We start from the raw sequence: 25,297 nt of genomic DNA, 5'->3' as shown, positions 1-25,297 counted from the left end.
TCTACCTTACCCAGGATTGTCCACTTTTGCTTTGCAGAGGTCTCTGTCCCTATTGCAAGTCCCTGTTCCCAAGCCTCTGTGGTTTATCTAGTGCCCATCAGCCTTCTGCTTCAAGGTGTTGTTTGCTGACGGGATTTATCCACAGACACCAAGATTTCCTCTGCAGGACAGTGAAAGTGGTTATTCTTTTCTTCCAGCTCTCCTAACTTGTTATTAGCTTAGATTTTCCATCACTAATTATTCTTCTCTGCCTGGCTAAAGGAGAGAGGAGTGGTCATGTAGTTTCACTCTGAATGGAAAAAGGCTGGAAGTAAGGAGGCAGCATCAAAGGGAGAGAGGATAAACTCTGGAGAAGGGAGTGGGAGAAAGTGCTCAGGGTCAGAGCTGCAGAGGTTGCCAGGGTCAGACAATTTTCAGCACAGAAGCAGATCAGCCAGGGACACACTGGGAAGCAACGATCCAGCAGAGCTGGGCTAAGGAAACACAGTTAATGTGGCAGCTCGGGGCTGGTGAAACAACCACGGTGGCCGAGTGCACAGTGGGCAGTGTCCCCCAGGAGTGGCAGGCGGAGGGCACTGTGCACGGCATGCCCAGCAGTGCTGAGCTGCTCGTTGGCAGCACACACCCCAGGCTGGCAGCGTGCCTGGGAAATAAACATTGCAAGATGAAAGCAAGCCAATGTGGGAGGTAGCAGCCTGCTCAGTTTCCAGCCTCTGATCACCTTCTTCCAAGTGGTGTTTCCTCACAGCGTCCCCTTGTCCTACCACAATGAATGGACCGTTGCCCTCCATCGGGAAAATGAAATGCCTTATGAAAGAAGGAGTTGCCCAAATATTTTCCAAGACAACTGATTTTCATTCAAGAGGGTGTGCACATCCTGAGAAAGGAGGTGGACCAGTTTTTTCCAATAGGCTCCTTGCATCCTCCTAGTCTGGAGCACCAACAAAGACCCATGGCTTTCTCATATCCTTCTAAGTCTTACTCATAGAGCTCTTCAGATGTCCACACGGGCACATTAGTGCAGAAAAATCACAGCAAGTAGCGTCATGCACATGAGGTCTCAGTGCTGGTCCCTTGCACCAATGCTCCCTCACAAAATCAAAGTAAATCCCACAGTTGTGTGGATTAGGCTGGTGAAGCCTGGGCATGATAACCACCAACTGCACACCTCCATCCTGTTTAAGCTCTGGCTCCAGCCTAGCTCTCCTGGTATTAGGAATTTTTCTTCTTGTTTATAGCAAGTAGCAAGACTGTTTTCTTTATTTAATCCGTCCTATAATCAAATCCCCAAAATGAAACACAGTAGAAAGAACAAAGCGGTTGATTATTTCCCTCTATTCAGTTACTAGTTCTTTGCCCAAGTAGTAGGCCAGAATGGCAGGTGTTTTTGTTAGATGAAGACTGTTGTTGAACCTTAATCCTGAAAAATATGGTAACATCAAGAACACTTGCTCTACGAATATGAAGAGATGACGAGGGTTTATGTTACTAAAACCTTATATTTCTGAGAAGATTTTAGGTATTTTGCATAAAATTATTTACTACATACTGGAAATGAAAATGTTACAGTTTCTTACAGAACTAATTAAAAGGTGAAATAGCCTGTAAGCTGAAGTTAAAACTGACTTATGGAACTTCTAGACAAGCGGAGTCACTGTTGGATAACTGCAGAAAAGATTGTTGTGGTTTAACCCCAGTTGGCAGCTAAGCCCCACTCTCCCCTGGTCAGATGGGGAGAGAATCAAAAGGTTAAAAGTGAGAAAACTCCATAGTCTCCCTGGGCAACCTGTTCCACTGTTTGGTCACCTTGCTGCAAAGAAGTGTTTCCTAATGTTCATGCGGAACATCTCGTGTTTCAGTCTGTGTCTATTTTCCTCTGGTCCTGCCAGTGGGCACCACTGTAAAGAGCCTGGCTCCATTCTCTTCATATCCTCCCTTTGGGTATTTATATACCTTGATGAGATCCTCTTCTGAGCCTTCTCTTCTACAGCTGGAACATCCCATCCCTTCCAGCCTCTCTCCACAGGAGAGGTGCTCCAATCCCCTAATCACCTTAGCGATCCTCTCTTGAACTCTCTCCAATAGCTCTATATCTTCCTTGTACTGGGGGGCCCAGAACTGGACACCACACTCCAGCTGTGGCCTCACTAGTGCTGGTAGAGGGGAACACTCTTCCTGATGCAGCCCGGGATACCGTTATCCTTCTCTGCAGCCAGGTCACATTGCTGGCTCATGTTCAATTTGGTGCCCACCAGAACCCTCAGATCCTTCTCTGCAAAGCTGCTGGGTCAGTCCCCAGCACGTGCAGGTGCCTAGGGCTGCTGCTGCCCAGATGCAGAACCTTGCATTTCCCCATGATGAACTGTTAAGGCTGACTAGAGGCTGGCTATGCTGGCTCTGTATTTATTTTGCTTGCTGTTGCTACTTGCTAGCTCGTTCTTTCTTGTGCTGTGTACGTAGGACTGCCAAGTGGCAATTTAGCTGCGTTTGTGCAAGGGTGCACATGAATCCTTCATGAGTGCTACCCTGCTCTACAAATGTAAATTCACACATTGGCCTCATCAGTATCATTTTAAATGCAACTAACATCAATTATGTATGTTTCATTATATTTTTCATCCTCTTCCAAGGTGCAGAATTGCTTATACAGTGTATTATTTCATCTTTGGGATTTTTGTTGGTAACGTATATGCTAGGGAATGTTCTCTATGCTGAATTATTCTAAAGATGTCTCTTCTCCAAGGTAAACCGTGCTGGTTACCTCAGACTCTTCTCACAGGGCAAGCACTGCACCTTCCCCTGCTAGCCTCCACTGTTAGTTTCTCGAGGTTTTTTTTGCACCCAAAACTGGTGGTATGACTTGGGATGCTTTCGGCCTCCTTTGCTGCCAGGACACATTGCTGGCTCATGGCCAACCTGTTGTCCATTGAGACCCCACATCCTTTCCTGCAAGGTTGCTCCCCAGCCTACGAGTCCCCACCCTGTACTGTTGCAGAGGGCTCTTCCTTCCCAAGTGCTGGACTTGTTGAATCTCCTTGCATTTGTCCTTGCTGAGTTTCATACACTTCCTGTAAGGCCATTCCCCCAGCCAGTCTCGATCCCTTTAAAAGGAGCGCTGTCCTCCAGCACTCCTGCTTTAGCGTCACCTGCAAACTTGTTGAGCACACACTCCATCTCCTCCTCGAAGGTCAGTGAGAAGGATGGCGAAGAGAACTGTCCTCCACCATTCCCTGCTTGCTGCGGGCTTCCAGTGCGGCACCACCCAGGGACCCTTCCCTCTCAACTTGACATCTGGACGTTTCTTCCCATCTAACTGTCCACCCTCTGCTCTGTAGTGTCCCACTGTGTGTGTGCCAGATACAGAAAGCTGCACTGTGCTCTGTTCCTTGGAATACCGGGTGTCTTTTTGCCCTGGTGCAGCAAGGAGTGATTCCTTTGCCCGGTGGGATCAGATGTAACTTCACCTGTACTGTAGCCAAGCAATGGATTTGCTACGGAGGAAGGCAGAGGAAACTGTTTGGAACGGGGCATTACTCCCTTCTGACAACACCTGAGTGTTCCCAAGGGTCTCCACGCGTGAGCACTCGTAGCTCCCTTCATCCTACAAGGAGCCTCCTGACTGCTCCAAACGCAGTGTCGGGGCGGTCCCTGCCTGCGCAGCTCTCGGAGCCATCGCTTAGCGCAGCATCCGGCCGCCTCGGGAGTTACGCTTGCAAAAGTCATCTTTGCACCGCCGTTCCGGCTCTGACGCCGAGTGTCCTGTGGGAATTCCGGCTCCCGGCGGGGCGGGGGCTCCGCTCGGCCGCCTCTTCCCCGCCCGCCCCCCCACGTGATTCCGCCCGCACCCAAAATGGCCGCCTCCCGGCGAGCCCCTTCCCAGGCCGGGCATCGCGCCCGTCTCCAAGATGGTGGTCAATGGAGGCAATCGGAGCCATCCTAGCGGGTCAGTGCTAGCGCCGCGCCCCGGTTGGCTGGGTGACGCTCCGCCCCCTCCGGCCCGCCGCTCCCATTGGCGCCGCGGGGGGCCAGGTCGGTTCTCATTGGCCGGCGAGGTGTCGCTCCCGGTGTCTCGGCTCCGGGGCCCGGGGAACTATTTTCCATCGGGCGGAGGGAGGGAGGGGGCTCGGTCCGGTCGCTCCGGGAGCGGCACCGGCGGCGGGCCCGGGCCGGGGATGCTACGGGCGCTGCCCCCGCCGGGACGGCGCTGAGGCGCCGCTGCCCCCCCCGGGACGGCGCAGCGGTAGGTGCTGCCTCCGGTCGGGGCGCGGGCACGGCGGGCGGGACCCGCCTGCTCCGCTCGCCCCCCGGCGGCCACAGGCTGCCGCCGCCCGCCGAGGCCGCGGCTCCGGGTGGGAGCGGGGCGGGAGCTGCCGCCGTGTCCCGGCCCGAGGGAGCCGCGGGAAGGGGCGGGCAGGGCTCTGGGTGCCCGCGGCCCGGAGAAGGGCGCCGGGGCGGGGAGGCGGGGGTGGTGTGTGGGGGCGGCCCCGCTCGGTCCCGCCGCCCTCCGGAGCGTTCGCCGCGAGGCCCCGGGATGGGGGGTCCCGCCTGCCCCGGGCGGTGTCGGCTCCCGGGGTGGCTGTGGGGCTTTGCAGGAGCAGCGGGGGGCCGGCTGTCCGCCGCCGCGCTGGGTTTGCTCGCGCGTTTGTCCGTATGGAAATCGCCCTGGAAAAATTGCCAGTGAAGAGCCCTTGGGGCGCACGAGCTCCTGTTAACCCGTTCTGCGGAGCGGGGCGCGCTGAGCATCGGGCCGCGTCCCCCGCGAGCGTCCGTAAAAGTTTGGAAGTGGTCGTTATGAGTGTCTGACTCGGAGTTATGAATGGATTCTTGGAATTGTAGAAGCAGTAAATCGAGTTATTTCTGCTGCTGCTGTTAACTTTGTACCTCAGTACTTGCACTGAACCACAGTAGCTTGATCCCATGGAATACATTTCTGTCTCTGATATGTTTATTTTATCAGGGTTGTGTATCATCTGATCTTCTATTCTTACAAATGCAGCATGTACAGGAGTTATGTTTCCATTCCTTGAATATTTACAGAATCCTTCCCTCTTTCATTTTTCCCCCCCTCCTGTCTCCTCTTGAGAGCTTCTTGAAGTTTTCTGCAACGTTTCTGATTGTAAGCTGTAAATTTTATGCTATATGGGGTACCATATCCCATCATGTGAGGTGTGATCCCTGGCTGTGCCATGCAAACCAAATACGATTTCACTGAAGCTAATGCCAGTGTGGTTTGGGAAGGTTACATCCGCAGAAATCTTGAGATGTGGTCTATGCACCTCGAGACCTCCTGTCGTGCAGGTTTGTGCCGTTAAAGGCTTCCTGCTGAAGATGCCGTGCACCTCTCAGCCCAAACATAACCCCCGTTACCTTGAATATCCCCAGCTGATGAGTTTGCTGCAGTGAGTGATTTGAAAGGAGGCAAGTTTCCGAGTTAGCAACCTCCTACTTCATTCAGTTGTCAATCCATAAACCAAGATACTCAAGTGGACCTGGTATCAAAGCAATAGTCTTAGCAATAGGGTCTCTGTCAGAAGAGATTTATTTCTTTACATTTTGGACCTGAGGTAGTATGGCAGAGGGAACTAACTATACTTCTAGGGTGAATTCTTTGTCAGTCCAAAGCAAACTGCAAAAAGGATAAACCAAAACAGTTTTGAGACCCGATGGACTGAGCTGATGAAATCTGTTCCGATTTCTCAGTTGGTCTAGATGTCCTCCATCTACTCTGGTTTCAGAATTGCATTAGCAGTACAAACCAGCCAGCGAGTTCAGAAAGCTGGGTAGCAACAGCTTGACATGACTTCATATTAAGAGAGTATTGGAAAAACGACTGGGTTAGTCCTTGGACGAATATCTAGAATTTCTCTTCTATTGCTCTTTTAATGATGGCAGGTACATCTAAGAAAGAGAGAGCAGATGGGAGGGATTAGAAATCAACTGTGTTCTAGCAGAAAGGGCTTTTTTTTAATCTTCTTTGAAACATGCGAAACCTGTCACTCTGCGGCAAGATTCTGGAGAGATGAGTGACTGTTCATCGAATTAGATGTGGCAATTCCCATGGTTTCGTGATGGACTAGTGACCCGAGGTGGTGTAGCATGCAATTTTTGGTCTCAATCATTATGGTTTAGGTTAAGAGATGTGTTTTAGTCTAATCAAACAAAAGTGATGATTGTTGTTAATAGTTGTAAACCACCTTGTCCTGTAATAGCCTGTTGTGAAATAGCTCAATTTTTGGTTGGCACTTCATGGATTCAGATCACTCCATGTAACTTTCATACAGTAAGTTTATCTATTCTTAAGATTTAGTTAAAGTGCTGATGTTTTATTTACTGCTACAAATATTGAAAAGAAATGTAAAGTCTAAACAGGACACCTTTTTGTTTACTGGTTTGAACTGTATATTCCTGACTTTGTAGAATGAAAGATGTAAAGGCTCCATCATAAACTCCTAAAATATCAATTCTTACTTCAAAATATTGGAATAGGTTGGCTAGCTGAGTAATCCTTAAGTAGCTGTCTGTTTTAGGCCGGTTTCCTTGCCTTTTTTTTTTCCCCCAAGAGCTGTGCTTCCTAGCTTCTTCAACCCCAGGGGAAATTAGCACTTAGTTTTATGTTGTGGTATTTATGCCCAGAGGCTTCAGTAAGACACAGGGTTTGGTTGTGTTGAGCAACATGCAGTGCCTCCCCTCCATCTGATCGTGGCCTGCACTGCACTGACAGGCCCTCTGTCCTCCAGAGCTACCTGTCTAGTTTGAAAAAATGCATTTTGATTTATGGGGTTGGGGTCTGAAGGATTACCAACTTTTCTGATATGTTGACCTGTGCATGAGTTTGAAACAAACATGCAATTGCTCCATTAAATAAGAAGTGCCCTGAAGTGATACACATTTGTGTGGTTTGGTTGTTGGACAACTTATTTTAATCTTTGAGCTATATCTAGTTAAAATGTATTTAAAATTTAGTAAATGTATGCTATACCTTCTGGAGCCCTTATACTTTGTCAGCTTGATAAATTAACTTTGACACACTGAATATTTTTCACCAGCTAACATAGCTGTTAGTTAAGTTAAATAAAGGAGAAAAGCCCACATGCTTTCTCCATGCATACAGCTGGACATTTCTGTTAAATTTTTCAACAAAAATGAGATTTTGATTGGTTTTTAAAGCTCCATGAATACACTAATTGGTGAATCATCTAATGTGCGGTTTAGTTTCAGGAAATATGAAATGGCTCACTAACTTTGTAGTTATAAGATTATGTAGACCTTCTGAAAATCTCAGTAAGAAAATGTGTGCAGTGGTGGGGGTTGATATTTTTGGCTGTGAGAGAGGTTGGCTAAAACTCAATGCAGTTATGCATAGTCTGCACTAGTTTATATGGTAGGAACTCACTTGAAGAATTATCTGGAAGGAAGAAAGAATAATTTTACAGGTTTATCTGCTCTCAGGACCTTATCCAGATTTTGCTGAAGAAGTTTGCAGTCAGGAACCTCTTCTAGCTCTGTAAAGGATCACGAATTCTTAGATAACGTGGTAGTTGCTTTTCACCCTGTGCTTTTACATGGCAGTGGTTGTTGAATTCTTCAGCCGTAATGTTGGACAGCTGCAAAACGTTTAAAGCCTATCTTTGAAAGATTGGGATAAGGAGGGGGAGATGGAGGCTGGCCCAGATAAACAATACTTCTTGAGGACTCTGAAGTATTTTCTTTACATAGCCCTATACGGTGTGTTCATGGCTAGCTGGGTACTCCTTGATTATGTTCTGTATTATCAGCTGAAGTATTTAAACCAGTTCTTCTTTCTTGTGAAATTTTGGGTCTTTACAGTAGTTGAAGAATCAAAGAAGTCAGGAACTGTGTTTTTGTTTTGCTGCAGCAGAATAAGAACAATTTCAGTGCGGTACTTAAGTACTCTGTGTCAAGTCAAGGTGTTTATAACAAATATTTTCATTGTTGTTGAGGAAGCCCAGAGCATTCTTAGGATACTGTTGCACTGCAATACATATCGCAATACTTATAGTGAGCACCAGTTTCTCGCAGGCAGAAACTTTTACAGTAAGTGCTTCAGTGACTTCTGATTGGAGTACATTTACAGAGGTGAAATTTGAAAGATTGTTTAAAACCTTAAGTAGAGTAGAAGCAGTCAAAAATAGTTTTTCTGCAGTAGTAAATCTGATAACGTTTTTGTTCTTCAGCAGAACGAATTTTGATAGTAATTTAACAATCAGCCTGGCTCCCAGATGAAATAACTTGAGCCTCGTTGCTCAAGACCCAAATGTCAGTCATAGGTTTAAGAATTGCAATTCTGGGATAAAAAATATCTGGCACTTACCACTTCATATTCCCATTAGGCTGGTAGAGAGAGACTCAAGGACTGCAGTTGAATGAATTAGGCTTGATCTAGACTGTGATAAAAACTGATTCTAGATAATGTCTTAGACCTTTTGGCTTTTAATAACAAAAATTTATCTTGTAGTGATTGCTTTTCTCCATGGAACTTGGCTAGCTAAAGATGAACATGTTTAGTAGGGCAGACCTGCAAGTACCTTGTTTCTTGAAAAGAGCTTGAACACCAGACTTCCATCTCTGAGACATCTCAAACTTCTGATACCTTGAATTTAGTCTGCTTAGGTCGATTTGCTTTTATATCTAACTATATATTCTGCCTCTGTACCTCGAGTTTTTGGTTTTGCAGTAAGACCTGGGCAGCAGAGCCTGATTTACTGACTGATTCCCTTACGAAAGAAGTACCTATTACTAAACTTTGTTTTGGAGGAGGATTTGCATTTGTCATCTGTGTAGAAAGAGGCATTTTAATCATTCCATGAGTGCATTAAGAGATCTCTTATTTTTTGAAGTAGCATATGGATAAAGTGAATTAATTTTAGTCTGCAAATTATCTTTAATCTTCAGCTGACTTGTGTCTTTGTGTGATAGACTTGGTTATACACACAGCTTAGTTGATGCTTTGTTTTCTTAAGTCTTTAATTTTCAGATTTCTGTTGGGGAGTGGTAAATTAAGTACTATTTTTCAAGCATATATTAAATCTCACTTGGATAGAATGTGGAAGTCAAATATACAAGAAGAATTTTAAAACTCATTAGTAGCTTACTTCAGATGTGCTGGATGAGTAGTTAACACAAAGCTAACAGTCTGTGGTTGTTTCTAACTTTCCACTTAGGAGCTAGGATAATACCTAGTGGTGGATGTGCCACTCCTGTGGGCTCCACCAAGAGCCATCTCTTCATATTGTCACCTTATTTACTGCTTGAGTCCTTCTTAGAAATGTGGGGTGTTTAGCAGAGGACTTTAGGAGTCCATCCCTCCCAGGGGTGGGTACCTAGCTTTGTTAACATTGAAATAAATGCTTTTCCTTGCCTTCTTCCAAAACAGTATATGGGATGGGTCTCTGAAATCACCTGGCAGGAACCAGAAAAGATGCTGTAAATGTGATGGTAGTTAATAAAGCTTCTGTTTGACCTGTCTTAAATTGCACCTGTGCTATTATGCACTTGGAGTCCCCAGATTCTTTGACACAGTTTCTCAGTTTTTATTCAGCTCGTTCAGTTAATCCACAGTGTTCTCATTTCTTTTCTCCTCTGAGTTAATTGTTAATGGGTTGTTAAGGGAGGCCAACGCTGAGTGTTAAGAGTGTACTGGGATGTGTGATAGAATGTGGGGATGCAGACGGGTGATGGTGTTGTGTTGTCCCTTCAGACTGCAGTGACTTATTTTCTCTTAAGTGTGTCTCATCTAGCCACCCTCTTAAGGTAAGAAAAGTCTCTTGAACCCAGAGAGCAAAGTTTCTGCTGCCAGGATCTCACTGGGAATCTCTGCAAGTTCTTGCCTGTGGCTTAATCCATTTGGACATTTGATGTTATTTAAAATTTGGCAACAAACATGATCTGCTTTGATTTTACTTTAATTTTATTTGTTAATCGTATATTGAGGCCTTAATGCAGATTGTCACAGTGGTAGATTGAAAAATAAGTTGGATTTAGAGTCTCGTTATGAGACCTCCTTTATCTTAACAAATGTGTGTGATTTATCCTCATGTTTATTGTCCTTACGATCTGGACACCTTATTTATGGAAAGCAAGAAATTTCACAACAGGAACTCTGGTCCTTTACAGATGTAGGACAAATCATGTGTAATAATTTATGTTTAGATTGTGAGATTAAAATTAGTGATGGAATAATCTTGGAGAATTCAAAGGTACTATTTCTGGGTTTAAACTCCTGAATTGCAAACCTTCCTTCTTCTGGGAGAGGATATCAGGAATGTGATAATAAATAGTTCACCTGTTATTGTATTCTCTGCTGAGCAGCATGTATTGGCCAGACAGGCTTTTTATTAGGTGTACCCTGTGATGGTCGGGACTATTCTTATGTTACATCCCATTACTGTATTTCAGGAGTGTGTCGTCTGCCTGTTAGTATTTGCTGACATGATTAGCATATAGCCTGGCTTGGCAATTAACAAAATCCTGTCCCATCTTTGGTTATGCCATTGTTTCTTTCATTAACTTAGTTCTCTTTAGAAGAGAATGTTTAAAATGGTCTTCTGCAGAAGGTCTACCTTTATACTGGATGCTTAACGTGATGTGCTCTGGTAAAATTGTAGAACTACTGATTTATTTATTTATTTATTTATTTTTTAAATCCCTATTCACTTAATCTCTTCAAGATCTTTTTTCTCATAAAGATAACTTAGCAATTATTCTTCCAGTATGACAATTCCAAAATAAATTCTCTTAGATCTTCTATGGCTCTCATGTCTCAATTAAAATGTTTCCAAGTTCAGTTAATCCACACGATAGTGTATATTACAGAGGTATTTTTATTGCCCATTGAACTTTATTCTAGCAAAAACTATTTTAATAAATACAAGGGCTCTCTCAGACTGACCTGTTAATCTCCTGTTTCCCTTTACTGGAACTAAAAAGATAAAATCTGGGAATTGGCCAGAAGTCTTGAATTTGTATGGTGCTGAAACAGTTATGCTGTAAGAAGTGAGAAACCTGCTTTGCCTCAAGAATCTGTTTGACCAGTGTCAATTCTCGTGTGCATATGACTTGTTTTTCTTCTCTCAAACTCCTTTGGGAGTAAAGCGTCTGTTAAAGGATTTTCAGTGTTTTTTGTGTGAATTAATGGGACTGACATTCAAAAGTATCCAGTAATTACACTCATCTATAGCTCAGAGTTGCTTATGTGGGGAACTGATGACCCCTGCACCGAACAAATCTTCTATTTTGATATTTGTCTAACAGTTGTGAACAGAATAAATGGGGTTAGGGGTCTTAGGGTCCAGACCAGTAGAGGAATTAGTGTCCGAAAAAGTAGTAGTCATCTTGTCATCAATTCAGTATGGCACTGGTTTTTGGAAAGGCATTTTGTTCTGGAACCGTATGTAATTCAGGCAAAACTGACTTTTTGTTGATTAAACTTACACTTGTTTTCAGGACTAGTTCAAAAGCTGGCTTCTAGGGGCTAACTCCTCAGTGGCCTGAAAGTTTGAAATCTTCTTGCTTTGTGTGTTGTTTGGTTTGTTGCTTCCCCAGATCTGATGATCGCTGTTGTATTTTTTTGGTGGCTGCTGTTTAGCTTTTTTTCCAAAACTAGTTTTGATCAGAATTTTAAGAATGGAAAAAATAGCATAGTAACGTACCATCAGTTGTTTCTTCTGAGGCTGTCTATATTTAAGTGATATTTGGAAATCCTTGTTGGTAGTGAGATCTGTAGGAATTTTACAGGCCTGTTTTCAGCAATACAGTTTATTTGGGTAGAAATATTCTCCTGGAGTATCATAGATAGGACTAACTGCAAATCTTTGGCTTATTTTGTAAATGCTTTTTAAGATAGAAATTACTTTGCTTAAAGGCTCAAGAGTTATCACGTTATAAAATCACATTTTGTTTCAGTTATGCAAATAATTCTCTTATTTTGACCATTTATCAGTAAAAACAAATCCTGCAGAATATCTACATGGCCCATGAATTCTGTATTTTTGAAACTTTAGTCAAATATGAGATATTAGTCGATTTTGCACCATGATAAACCAGTTGTCTCAATGCTAGTAAAGTTAACACGGCACAGTAACGGTGTGTCTTTGCATGGTGGAGAAATATGTCATCCCTGTGCTTGCTTTAAAGCCTGCAATAAATGAAAAGAATATTGATTTTCCAGTTTCGTTGACAGAGTCATATATAATTTCACTCAAGTTTCTTAATGGGACACCTGCAGTGGTGTTTTCCATTTCCATGAGAAATACAGAGGCACTAATAATTTTGGTTTTCCTTTCCTCATAATCCCAGAGAGCAGTGAGTAAATCAGACCTGAAAATTGTAGAGAAAAAAGTGTAATGCTATGTAAGGAGATAAAATGCCATACAGTTACAGTTTATAACTTGTTTCTTACTATGAAATTTGATAAAATTATATTCCTCCTTTTTAATATTAAATGCTTTGTTTGACAGAAGTTTGGTACAACAAAGATGAACAAAGCAGTAGTTTTGTCCTTTTTATTATGCAGTACCAATCTAGAAAAAGATTGTTCAGGGTCCAGTCTCAGTTTTTTCCTGTACACTCACCGCTTGTATCTCATTTTCTGAGTTTCTCACAAATGCTGGTCTTGGTTTCTTCTGTTACTCATAGACTTGCTTTTCTTTGTACCATTAAGTTATAGCTCTAATGCCAAAAAATCTACTTTGCAATTTAATTTTGGCTGGCTTGAAGAGGGTCAGTAATTATAGTTACAGTTTCCAGCAAGTTGAGTTTTTCCAGAAGCCTTTCTATGAAGAATGTGACTGTGGATTAATTGAACATAAAAATGAGTCAAAAACTTTTTTTCTGCCAAAGGCAAACATAGGAGTAGGTGCTAGTAAGATTTTCAAAACTCTGTTACCTAGGTAATTTGTAGATGTAGCGTGAGCTGTGACCCGAAGAAGTATAAAACTGATTTAATTTGATGAGAAAGTTACTGGGGTACAGCTTACCTCTAAAAGAGATAGCCATCTTCTGGAAGTTTTTTAGTTTTCACTCTTAGAAACAAGTCACTGTTGAGGCATTTTTCAAGTACTGCCTCCAAGCTTCCTGCCAGCAGTAAGGCTGTCATCTCTAAAGCATGGTGCCCTGTCTTTTTTCAAGTTATTCTGAATTCAGAGAGGACAGTAAGTTAGCAGTTGTTGATTTAAGAATACGCTGACATCATGGATGACATACCTAACAGAATTTCTTCTCTTCTGCCTTGGTGGTTTATGCACATTCCTTTAGTTTGCTGAAGGGGCTGAACAGGCAATAGGGGTGCTCTGAGGCATCAGGATGACGTACTTTAGTCATTCCATAGCGTGTGATAGTGCTCAGCTGATGCCTCTCTTCTGAAGGATGTTTAGTTCTGCGGTTTCATTAATCACTGAAAGTTTTCCTGATGCTCAGGGTGTACTTTTCTTTTGTAAATACATCATAGTACTGGTACAAGGAATGATCCAGAGGGAAACATTTTGCAAATGTTAGCTGAGTTTGTTACTAGCATGGAAAAATAGTCTAGGTCTTTGCTGTCAGAAACCTGTGTGATTCGCATATAGCAGGAGTTATGGTGTTACAGATACAGTTATGTAGGAAAAAATTCTGGTCTTTAATTTGGGACGGTGATGAAAGCCAAATCAGGGAGAGAATATCAATGTACAAAGGTACGTCTCTGTTACAAAATCTCACTAGGTGGGCCTATCGGTACGGCACCATTTGCAAATCCCTTAAGTATAGCTGAATCCAGTGCTCCTGATCCTTGTTTCCTACTCATTTAGCTTTGCATGTGTATTTTATCTTTTTACTAATTTTGGAGCTGAACCGTGTATTTAGCTCTAATGGGAAGTGATTGTACTTCAGCATTTGAGGTAGTTAAATGCCTCTGTGCAGGAGCTAAGCCTGGGGCTCAAATAAACTCATGTAAAACTGCTACTCAGAAGGCTTTGCACAAGCTTACCTGTCCTACGTGTGCAGGAGTCAGGGAGACGGAGTAAACTGTGTACTCATGCACTCTGCTTGTTGTGTGGGAGTGCACAGAAAGAAGATAGACTTGAGCCATCTGGGTGAGGAGCAGCAGCAAAGGAGTGTATAATAAAGTGAGGGCGGTGGGTTCTGTGTGTGCTCTGCCGAGTGAAGCTGCAGCGTGTCGGCTGTAGCACAGCCGCAGGTGGTCGTGATGCCGAACTTGTGTGCAATCCCTGGGCTGTAACACAGAGCCAGCCTGCTAAAATAATTGTTTCTGCTTTTGCAACTTTCTCCCCTCTAGTCAGGTAGAAAGGACATATGACCATGGAAATCTGTTACGGGGCGGATCTGTTGAGGGAGCTCGTTGAAGTCCTTGGATGTGTCCAGAGGAGGACAACAAAACTGGTGCAAGGGCTGGAAGGAATGTCCTGTAAGGAGCAGCTGGGGAACTTCAGGCTTATATAGATTGGAGATAAGGAGGCTGAGGGGTGACCTCATTGCTCTCTACAGCTCTCTGTGGAGGGGAAGTGGAGAGGGAGGTGCTGAGATTTTTTTCTGGGATCCAGAGATAGGATGTGTGGGAATGGTTCCAAGCTGCTCCAGCGCAGGTTCAGACTGGACATTAGGAAGTATATCTTCAAACACTGGAACATGCACCCCAGAGAGGTGGTGAGTGCCCCAAGCCTGTCAGTGTTTCAGAGGCATTTGGACAATGGCCTGAACAATGTGTTTTAACTTGGTCAGCCCTGAATTGGTCAGGTATTTGGACTAGATGATCATTGTTTTCCCTCCCAACTGAAGTAGTCTATTCTTTAAAACAAACAAGCTGAAAAAAAAATCCCGACAGCCAACCAGTATTTAGACAAAGGTGTAGCTTTGTGCCAAGTGTAGCTTTGTTCAAAGGTATTTCAATTTTTAAGCTGGGTACATGTAGTGGTCTTCTCGTGATACTTCAAATAGCTTGACACTCTCTTTAGTTGGAGTTGAAAAATGGTAACGTTGTAAAGAGTTCGTGGTCATGCCTGTTTCTGGTTTTATTTATGCATCATCTGAATTTAAATAGAATGTCCAGGACTGCTTGGAAGAGAGTCAGAAGAGTGAAGAAAAACCTCTCCTGCTTATTGTATTTTCTTAGAGTTAAGGTGTTTTTTTTTTTTTTTTTTTCTCCTCTTCAGACTCTTTGAGGGATCTTATCTGGCGCTTATGGACTTTAACTCCTGCTTACTGTGGGCCCTAAAAGTCCTCTATTTTCAGTATTCACTTTTGAGAATATTGTGTTCTGTATATGTCCATGTTGTTTCACTTTCTTGTTCACTGCCTCCCTTTGTTACGCTTAGAATGGACTATGCCATTGTACAAGATCAAGGCTGTGAAGTTTTCCAGTTGACTGTAATATCTCTGAGGCTTGCAAAGGTCACTCCAATTTACCTTCAGATGTTTTCTGGAGAAAACAAAATGGCATAGAGTGTTAATGTTACTGGATCTTAATGAATAAACAAATACTGGGAATTTTTAGAAAGGAAGATATTTTTATTTGTGTTTGCTGGATCATCCTGCTCTGTCATTTCACTGAACCTGACATTGGATGTTACACAAATAACTCCAAGAGTGTCTAGTTGTTCATCCATCAGTTTGCAGATTCGTAATAGACAATTTGAATGGTTTGGTTTGGTATCCTTGACAAAGTATCCTATTTTGTTGCACAGCTGTAAACTTCTCTAGAGAAGTGTATTGCTGCTTAAGTGAGAATGGGAGTTCAAACATGAGTCATTGTTCCCACTGGTGTTCCTCCTGCATCTGTTTCTTCCATAGATAATAGGAAGTGTTAGGAACATTTTAAGAGATGGTATGTTCAGTCACTTATAACTTTCTTGGTCTCTAATCTTCTGGAGTGAAATACTTTATGCCTTTTCTGTGCCTTGAGTTTAATTTTGTTTAAAGCTTTCAGCCAGAGTTCTTCATCTGTTTTCATAAACAAGACTAGAATAATTGTGCCATTTTTTTATGTCGGTCTTTTCTTTGAAACATTGTAGTGCACCTCTGAACTGGAACATCTATTTGAAATTTGTCAGTGGGCAGCCTCTGACTGAGCTGTATTGGTTTTAATTTTACGTGAAAATATGTCAGAATCGAGCCAGTTCTCTTTCTGAAAATTTGTGATCTTCACATGGCAGTGGTTTTTGGGTTTTGGGGGTGTTTTTTTTTTTTTTTTTTTGGGGGGGGGATCTTTTTTTTGTTGTTTGTTTTGATTTGGTTTTTTTTGTTTTGTTTTGTTTTGTTTTGTTTTTTTGTAGTATTCCCTGGAGACTGTCTGCACTCTGTGTGTGCTCAGCAGGATTTTAGGATTTTTCTTTGAAATACATCTCTGAACTGCAATAAGCTGTGCAGAGCCTGGAAACACAATTGTCCCAATTGTAACAACTTAATTAGGGGGCTGAGGGCGATCTTATGGGTTAAAGCCAGGTGGGAAGTCTCTGAGATAGCCCTGGCACGTGTCAGCTCCAGAGTGGTGCCCTCATTCCTTGTCCTTTCCTGTCCCATCAGCTCTGCAATACTTTCAGACTCCTACCAACACCAGTACCCTTGACTGTGACTCTGGCAGTGTTAAGATTGTTTTTCAGAGGAGTTGAAGTATCCATACTAGGGTAAAGTTTGGCTTCTCCTGTATCTGAACAGATTTGATACTTCTGAGCATCACAGGGATGTCACCCATCGCACTAATGTGTAACTGTGGTTGTAGGAAGAGTGTAGAGAGAGACACTCGAAGCTGTGTGAGATAACCCTCACTGAGTTTCATTGCTGTGCTTTCTCTGAACTAGCAGCAGAGCCCCTGTAGCAGCGTGAATTTCTTGGTAAGTTAGTACCCGGTGGATCAGGAGTTTCTTTTCCATGTTTGTTCAGTATAGGAGAGAACAGACAGATTTTGCTGCAAGATGTTCCAGCCTGGCTGTTTATCAGAACTCTTGTGAAGCTAAATCTTTGGTTTTCTTCAGATCATGACAGATTTTATGTTACCTACAGGTTAATTTTTCATGTCTGTGAGCCACTGATGCCAGTGTTATCAGAAATTAATATCCTTATGTACACTTGAACACTAGACAGTGTTGCCTGGTTTTCCTCTCCCTCCCCCTACCTGAGTGGCAGACTCCTGCCAATCTGTAGCAGTAGAGTTTGAGTTGGACAACTAGTTTTAGTTATTCAGACCCTTCAGCTTTATATGATGGTTTGGAGTGTGCTCAAGCTGTGTCTAATCATAGGTATCTCAAGAAAGTTCCTTAGTTTTCATGTGTGAATGAGAATTTGAAATTCTTATTCTTGTGATCACCATGCATGTTTTCCATCACGAAGCTCTGACCACTGTGTGATAGTAGCTAGATGTGGACTGCTATGTCTCCCAATGACAATTTTATTTTTTTACATCAAGAATCAAATTCATTTTTCATCAAAGAGGATACTTAAGGATCACAGCTTCCTGAAATCATTTATTGAACAGGTTGTCCTTGTCTTCTTGAAAATACTTATGAAAATACCAGAAAATATCTGGTATTTTAAGCAAACAGTTGAACCATCTTTTTGAAAAAATGAAGATGAATAGTTCTTGTATTTTTACGTTAATAGTTTTTCCCTTTAACAGTGTTACAGTTCCAGAGTATTCTGAAGTGCAGAGTGTTTTTCTAGGTGAGTCCTAGTCTCAAAGCTTCTTTTTCTCTTTTTGCTGCACAATTATGTCTTTGATTTAATTTTTCATTTAATAAAACATGTTTCTGAATATAAGGAGATGCTAGGTTAACATTAAGGAGTGGGTTTCACAGAAGGGGCTAAACCAGTATTAACAGCTTGTTGCTACTGGTAGCCATGGTTCTTCTCTCTTTCCCTCTTTCCATAAAACCCTGGAGATCTTCCTGCTCTCAGACTGTCACGTGTTTCTTCTGGCTTCTTTTTCCTGAGGTTTGTCTTTATGGTGCTTCTATTAATTAGCTTATGGTGAAAATGAAGGTCAGATGAATGTTGCAACTATTGCAAAGGGATGGGAGGGAAGCAAGAATATCCCTTTTGATAGCAGCAAAGTAATGGCAGATTAGTTATCATGGACTGTCAATCTTAGGGTGTCCTGTCTGTGGCTAAATTCTGTTAATGAGAAACAACCTTCTTCAAAGAACTGTACTCTTCTGTTCTTTAGTGCAGGGAATGGTAAATTATCATCTCAAACTGATGTGGTGAAATAATATCAGTCTCTCCCTTTGTCCCTGTTGTGTCTTGGGATTTGTTTGGTTTTGTGTGTGGTTTCTGGTGCTTGTGAGTTTTTTAAAATACCTGTTCTCTGACAAGTTCATTGTTCGGTAATCATTGTCTGATTTAGGTCTGCTCAGTTTTATGTCGTGCTGCAGGCTCTTTCTGCATGAAATGCAGTCTTTTAGACCATTACAGAATCCCAGAATGGTAAGGTTGGGTAATCTGGTCCAACCTCCCTGCTCAAGCAGGGTAAACCATTTATACAGCTGAATCTCTGCTTTCATAGATCTGATGAAGGGCCAAAGACCATTATTAGTTTTATTAGTCACATGCAGCTGGTACTGGTGTTGTAGAGATTCATTTTTCTAGCCTGTTCCTTTTTTGTTTCTTCTTGGAGTTCCTGCAGCCTATAACTTATATTTATCCATATGAGATAGGAGCCCTTGGATACTTAGCTTTCCATTGCTGAATGAGCTGGGGTGTGTGGGTATTAGAGTGGTATTACAGGTTAGTGAGTTGTCTTTTTAGATAGGCCATTTCCTATTGGTTAATAGGAATGCACATCAGCAAACCAGTGGGTTATTTGTCTATGACTGGGTCTTGGCACAACAATCCTTAATGAAAACTAGACTCAGCTTTTGGATTGGATAGATGACTTCGAAAGACAAAGCATTTATATATTTTATTTTCAGAAGAATTTAAGAGCTAACCTAAAATACATATTTGTCTCAAAAAATTCTCATCCTGTGGGGGCTCACTTACTTAACATGCACAGGCACTTCTTTGCTGGAATAAGTATTTCATTCAAATAGTTTTGGTGTAACTGATAACATTACTTAAGATCAAGAAGAAAGATGTAGCCACATCTTGACCATCTTACTCTGTTGCATCTTACTATGCAGTAGCTCCATAAAGATAAGATAGTAACAGAATAATCGAGTTAACACCGCAGTTGTAATGGACTGAGGCAGTAGATGCTCTTAAGAGTGAAGATAGACCTGATTTTCTTACCAGTGTTTGTTCAGTGTCTCTAATGCATATTCTGTGCAGAGTCGTAGTCTTACATTTTTGAGCGTGTGAAGAGTCAGATTTTTTGCTTGAAACTTCTATGGTACATCCTGATCCTGTGTTTTGAATCATGGGCATTCCTGTTTTCCATGGCACAAGGAGTGTGGTGTGCGTGGGTTTTCATTTCTTCTTTGGTTGGTTTTTTAATTTAAAACCACTGAAACTTCCCTGATTGTGAGTAGGGACCAAGAGAGCTTCTAGATTTACTCATGAGTTGTCTCTGAATACAAATGGAGAGCAGGTGTTGTAAGGGGCTGGATCCTTTAGTGTGCTTCCACACAGAGAAACATTTTTGTTGCTGTTGCTAGAGCAGTAACTCTAAACATAGGAATTTATAATCTCATTACCCTGAGCTTTTTAAAGATTGCTAATGGATCTTTGTATCGGTATTGTTTATCATCATTACCAGTTAAAGGAATGTTGCAATTGTTTATATAATGTGTCCAACTAAAACCGGAGTGGTGCGCTCTGTGCTGCTCAGGGTGAGTTCGATGTAGCAATGCTGCTGGTTTGACTATCGAGCAGTTCCATTGCAATTTCTCGTTCTCCCAAACACCAAAATTCTGCCATAATGCTTATTGATTGAAATGTCTTCCATACTGAGACTGTGTACAAGTACACTTCTAAATTTCCCAAGTTTTTAAGATATGGAAATGTTGGTGCTACTGTATGTCGTTGGAATTCTTGACTAGCAAGCTAAGAGTAAAACGCCTAAAACACGAAATTTGGCAGAGGCATAGCTAATGTATTTGCTGAATTCTTTGCTTTGAAGAAATTTAGGTCTGACTTTTTAATGTTTATACTTATACTATCTTGTACAAAAAAAATCTGAAGTATATTGATGTTATATATATGTATATATATATTTATATGCATTCATTTTTGTGGATATATAATTAGGCACTTGTTGGTTCGTAATATAAACTCTGCTAAACTAAAAAAGGGATTTGTTTGGGTTTTTGTCCCTTACTCCTAAGAAAGGTTTCTCTACCTCAGAGGCTGAACCTGCAAGGCTAAGACTTTAAGTTTTTCTACTTGAGTTTTAATAATGTGGAAAAAAAAAAGGCAGAATTTGAGAAAGCTTCACATTCACTGAAATTTGTGATTCCTAGCAGAGCTCAAAATGTATTTAAAGTGTCTTTTCACTTTTCTGGAAGTCCCACTCCAGGTTCCTCGTGCATCCTACTTCTAGCTAGTTTTCAGAATGTTGGCTTGTTTTTTGGTTTTTTTTAACTTTCTTTAAGATGAATTTTAATTTGCTATTTGTAAGCTGTCATTGCATGTGCTTTGTGTTCAATATACAGAATAACCAGGACAATCTGAGTTTTGATTTTCTGCCATATTAGTCTGTAATTTTAAAGTTACAGTAACACCTTTAAGTGGATTTTTGGTGACATTTGAAAACCAATATTTCAATTCCACTGCAATTTAATAATAGTGTTGATGTTGCATTTGGCTGTGCTGCAGTGTGACCCGGCACAGCAAGGCTTGGTGGGTGCTCAGTGGCAGAACTTGCAAGGGAAGAACCACAAAACACAGGTTTTCTTCAGCTAGAAAGTTGCAGAAAAATGTTTGATAGCTCTAACTGAGTACAGTGTGGGATAAAGTTGCCTGTGGATGAAAGTGAAAACAGCGTGAAACAGGCTAGACCTACTGGCAGCCTTCCAGCTGCTTCTCCTTCTTTGCAGGGTTTATGTTCTTTTACCTACTCGGGCCCAGCCTGGGGAACCAGGTGCTTGCTGCCAATTAGTCTTGTCAAGACAGCCCAGAGCTTCTCTTGACAAGCCTGACTGCTGACAGCAGCTGTGGGGTAGTCTTGGGCAGGATTTTAACTCCTTGCTTGCCAAATACTTTGCAGGTTCAATCCGCTGGTCTCATTCTGCAGTTACTCAAATATGCTCCTATCTAATGAGGGCATATTTTATACAGAAACGGATCCGGACTTCCGGTGGTGCTGTAGTGGTAGAGAGTTTATGTGCCAGACTTCTGTCATGAAGGAATGTAAGTTGGGAGTTAAGTCATTATGAAGGTCACTTTATAAGTTTGTGGATGCTATTGGAGCCGTCCATGCCAGCCCATCTTCTCCTTGCTGTAGAGCGTAGCAGTAGCTGGATAACACACCAGGCTGCTCCGACAATTTTCTCCCCGGTAGCTTGAAGTTTAGTCTCTGTCCGGTACTACTGCACTGGTGCAAGGGTGTTTGAATTAACTGGTGATCTGTTTCATATCTTTTAATATTTCAAGTAATTTATGGTGCTCCAAAGACAATCTCATTTTTAGTTGTGGAATTTTCCTGGATTTTCTTGTCTTTTACATGTGTTTAAGCTGTTGCTAATATCAAGTCCTTTGCTCCAGTAATATTAGCAGTGAACAAAATGCACAGGTGCTCTCCATTAAACTTCACTGAGTTTATTTTCTTCAGAAATGACAAATTAATGCACTGACCAATCCATCGTGTGAGAGATTTAAATTTTTTAAGTGTGTGTGGCAACATCTAGTCTTCAGTTAACCTCTGTAGTAGCAATTGCTAAGAAATCATAGCTCTGGCTGTCACTCTTCTCAGTTGATGTGTTTCTAGAAACTGGTGAACTCTTGGGTCCATTTCACTCAAATTTGAAAGAAGGATTGCTTTTCATGTCTTGTTAATTGCATGAATAGCAATAATGTTTTTTCCTCTGCAGTCACCATTGCAGATACTTCGCTAGAGAAAGACAAGTACAACTTTGTTTTCGTCAGTTTTAAGAGGTGGCAGCTGGCTAGTTTGTCTTGGAGAATATGATCTTTTGCTTGGTCAAGTAGAAGGGACACATGGGAAATGTCTGGGTGCATGAGAAGAGCTCTGTGTAAAGGAGATGCCTGTAAATTGGTGGGGGACAAGGATTACAGTGGTGAGAGAGAGGCATTAGGCAGGCTGTTGAGGTTTTGGAAAATGTAGTGAGAAGAAATAGGACTGTTAACCCAGCATAAACTGATCCCAGAACAGAACAACTGTGTTTGCAAAATAGGCCATTTGCAATTGAATGAAATGCTCTGTTTACAAAATATCTTAAATTGGATGTTTCTACTGAGCTAGTCAAGGATGTGGGATGTGATTTGACTCATCTTTTCAACTTTGCTTCCAATTTCCTTTGCTTTTCGTGAGGCACAGCATATTAAGGTATGCTTTCTCTTAACTCAGAACTCCCAAGAATTACATACGAATAACGATTAGATCACTCTTTGTATCAATTTGAGACCTATTTATATTTTAGAACTTTATAGAGCAGGATAAGCTTCATTAGGTAGAAACAAATTCTACCTTGCTAGGGGAGAGCTCTAATTTCTCAGAGTACTTACAGCTTTTGCAGAGGTCATCAAGAGGGCTGCTGTGTTTAACTTGAATACTGACTGGAACCATTTATTCTACCCACATGAATTTAAAAAAAAAAAAAGTATATTGGCAGCTTCTGTTTGAGCAGAGTTAAACATAGCAGCACGGAAAACATTATTACAGCAAGTCACCTAGAGTTCTCTTCCATACCAGGTACCTTACTTTGTTAACTTAGTGCTTTTTCTTTTATTTTTTCAAATGGTGAGGTGAAGTTATGAGTTGCCTGATTAGGGTGTGCAGAGGGAATTTAAAGGAAACTGCTTCTGTTTAATATTCCTTGTGTGGGTTTACATGTTACGATGAGTGGCCATCAGGGTACTGCCTAAATTATTTGAAGGTCTCTTTACTTGGAATGAATATATACAATTTACTTGACTTTTCAGAGTTTCTGCCATAGAGATCTACTGGCATGTGGAGTTCTTGGTAGATCTGTATAGAGTTATTTCTGTATTAATGTCTGAAACTGATGTTTGCTGTGTGTAGCTCTGTGATCCTTATATGATTAGAAAGACTAGCTTTGCTCATGAAGGTTGTGTCATTACCCACTAGACTTGTGCAAGTACAGGGGAAGGAGTACCTCAGAAACAATTGTCTCTATTTTTGGTTCAGTGGTATTCATGTTCTGTTCTTCCATTGATGGTTTGTCTGCTTCAGGGGTTTTAGATTTTCTGAATGGTATTTTCTAATCCATTGTGACCACATGTAGCCCTGACATTGTCCTTTTTGAACACCAAAGTCTAGTAAGGGGCTACAAGGACATAGTCCACTGTTCAAAATGTCTTGGAACAGTATTTTTGAACTGCAGTTACCAACATGAGGCTGCTTGGAAAGAAACTGGCAGAACATCAGCTATCCTGCATTTTGCTCATTGTGAATCTGTACCAAGGAGGGGGCAGAGATTACTCCTTACTTCAGGTTGGAACAATTGCAAAATATCATTTTTTTTTTTTGATGTGACAGTCTACCAGCTCAAGTCCTTGAAACTTGTAGCGTTCCTTGTGTTGCAAGCCATCAAGCCAACTCAGAGTTTTATTTTTGAAGTAAGGGTTTTCAGTGGCTTGAACTTCCAATGTGAATGTTCAAAGCAGCAGCTTAAATGGTCTTAATATCTCTCTTTGCAGCCAGAGCCCCACAGTTGATTAATATGTAGGCTTCAAATGGAGATTTGTCTTCAAAGTAGCCATCTGAGGGCTTAATAACTTCAGCAGACCTAACCAGTGCTGCTGTGGAAGGAAGCAGCCTTGCCCTGGCTGCTGCTTCCTCCCTCCTCATCCGTTCTTTCTGTATGTTGAGTGCTTATACAGAAGTCATAAACCAGATGGAGTAAATGATTGAGACTTTTTCTGAGAATTCATTTTAGTCTGGATCGGTTCCTTGAGCTGGTTGACTGAGCAGCCATATGGTGTACAGACCACCTCCTGCACCAGCACAGGTGGCCAGGAAGAGGCTGATGCCATTTCTTCTGGTTGTAATGCTGACTTAGGCCAATTTTGTGTTGTTGGAATTGCAGCTTGGTGTCCTTTACCTCTTCTCAGCAGGTTTGACTTTTGGTTCGGGGGTTCAGACCTTCAGATTTGTCTCCCTGTGTAACTACCCTTTCAATTTATCAAAGCCTAATAGGAAGAAAACAGTAGTACTTTATCCTAATAAGGCTTTCATGAGCACTTGAGACAATTGGCTCCTTTGCCTTGTGTAATTAAAAAAAGAGCAGCTACCTCTTCCTTCCAGCCCTCTAAATCAGTTCTTTGAGCTGTCTGCAGTGAGCACATTTTTGTGTATGTAGAAAAATGCATATTTCCACTTAAGCCAATATATTCCTTTTTTAAAAAAGAAAGTTATCTCTAGTAGTAATTCATTATTTCTGGAATGTGTATAGGAATGAAGGAAATTGCTTTGTAATCCTTAGTATTGCCCTTTCTTTCTTCCTCAGGTGGGTTACGTGAAAGGCTAGGGGTTTGCCGGCCTTACTCATTTTGACTGAATAAGGTTGAGGAGTGCTGATGTGAGCAGCTCCATTAGCGCATCCCCGGGAGGGGGAGCCTGTCGTGGGCATTTGGCAGTGTGCAAATAAACAGTGACCTCCTCAGCCAGCATCCCTTAATGGAAGCAAAATCCTTAATGGCACAGTCTTGTCACTGTTAAGTGAACAATTTTAAAGTAAGGGACGATACAAATACAGGTATAGTTTCCCTTCAGTCTTTTTGCTTCCGCCTTCGTGGTCCATGGTGGTGTGCACTGGGGTCACAGAATGCTGGCCAGTTTAAAGTAGGCAGAAATAATTTTTAGTTGAAAAGATTGTTTCAGGAACATTACTAGAACTTTTATTTTTCTTAGAAAAATAATTAAAATAATTTTTTCTTAGAAAATCTACCAATTGTTGAATTCACTTTGTGGATTTTGGTGGAATGAAATTTATTTCCTGTTTAGGCTAGAATAACTATTGGCAGTGCTTCGTTGTAAAACTGAGATGGCTTTAGGACCAGTTCAGAAGCAATTGTGTTTTGTCAAACCTTGTGCTGCCACAAGAAATCTGTGAAACTACACATCTGTTGCACATTGATTTAAACTCATTTAAAATTACTAGATTGAAGATGAAATACTTTACCTATGACTCCAGTTTTATTCTAACACAAGGTT

General features: G+C 41.8%; 1 protein-coding gene across 3 annotated transcripts in view; it reads left to right on the top strand.

The window, feature by feature from the left end:
* Nucleotides 1-25,297, top strand: part of SOCS5 (suppressor of cytokine signaling 5) — a 43,551-nt gene that overhangs the window by 8,576 nt on the left and 9,678 nt on the right. Inside the window, exon 1 of one of the 3 annotated variants that reach the window (XM_027905269.1) lies at nucleotides 3,926-3,943. The exons of 1 other annotated variant lie outside the window; for it this stretch is intronic. The gene's annotated coding sequence lies outside the window, so the exon portion shown is untranslated. Of the gene's footprint in view, nucleotides 1-3,925; nucleotides 3,944-4,151; nucleotides 4,241-25,297 lie in introns of those variants that run through there. One more of the 3 variants, XM_027905267.1, reaches the window with a different exon arrangement.

Source organism: Empidonax traillii, unplaced genomic scaffold (assembly GCF_003031625.1).
Source record: "Empidonax traillii isolate 1590-97213 ecotype Southwest subspecies unplaced genomic scaffold, ASM303162v1 scaffold1137:size187146, whole genome shotgun sequence".
In the NCBI taxonomy this organism is placed as follows: Eukaryota; Metazoa; Chordata; class Aves; order Passeriformes; family Tyrannidae; genus Empidonax; species Empidonax traillii.
This window is presented reverse-complemented; position numbering and strand designations above follow the sequence as displayed.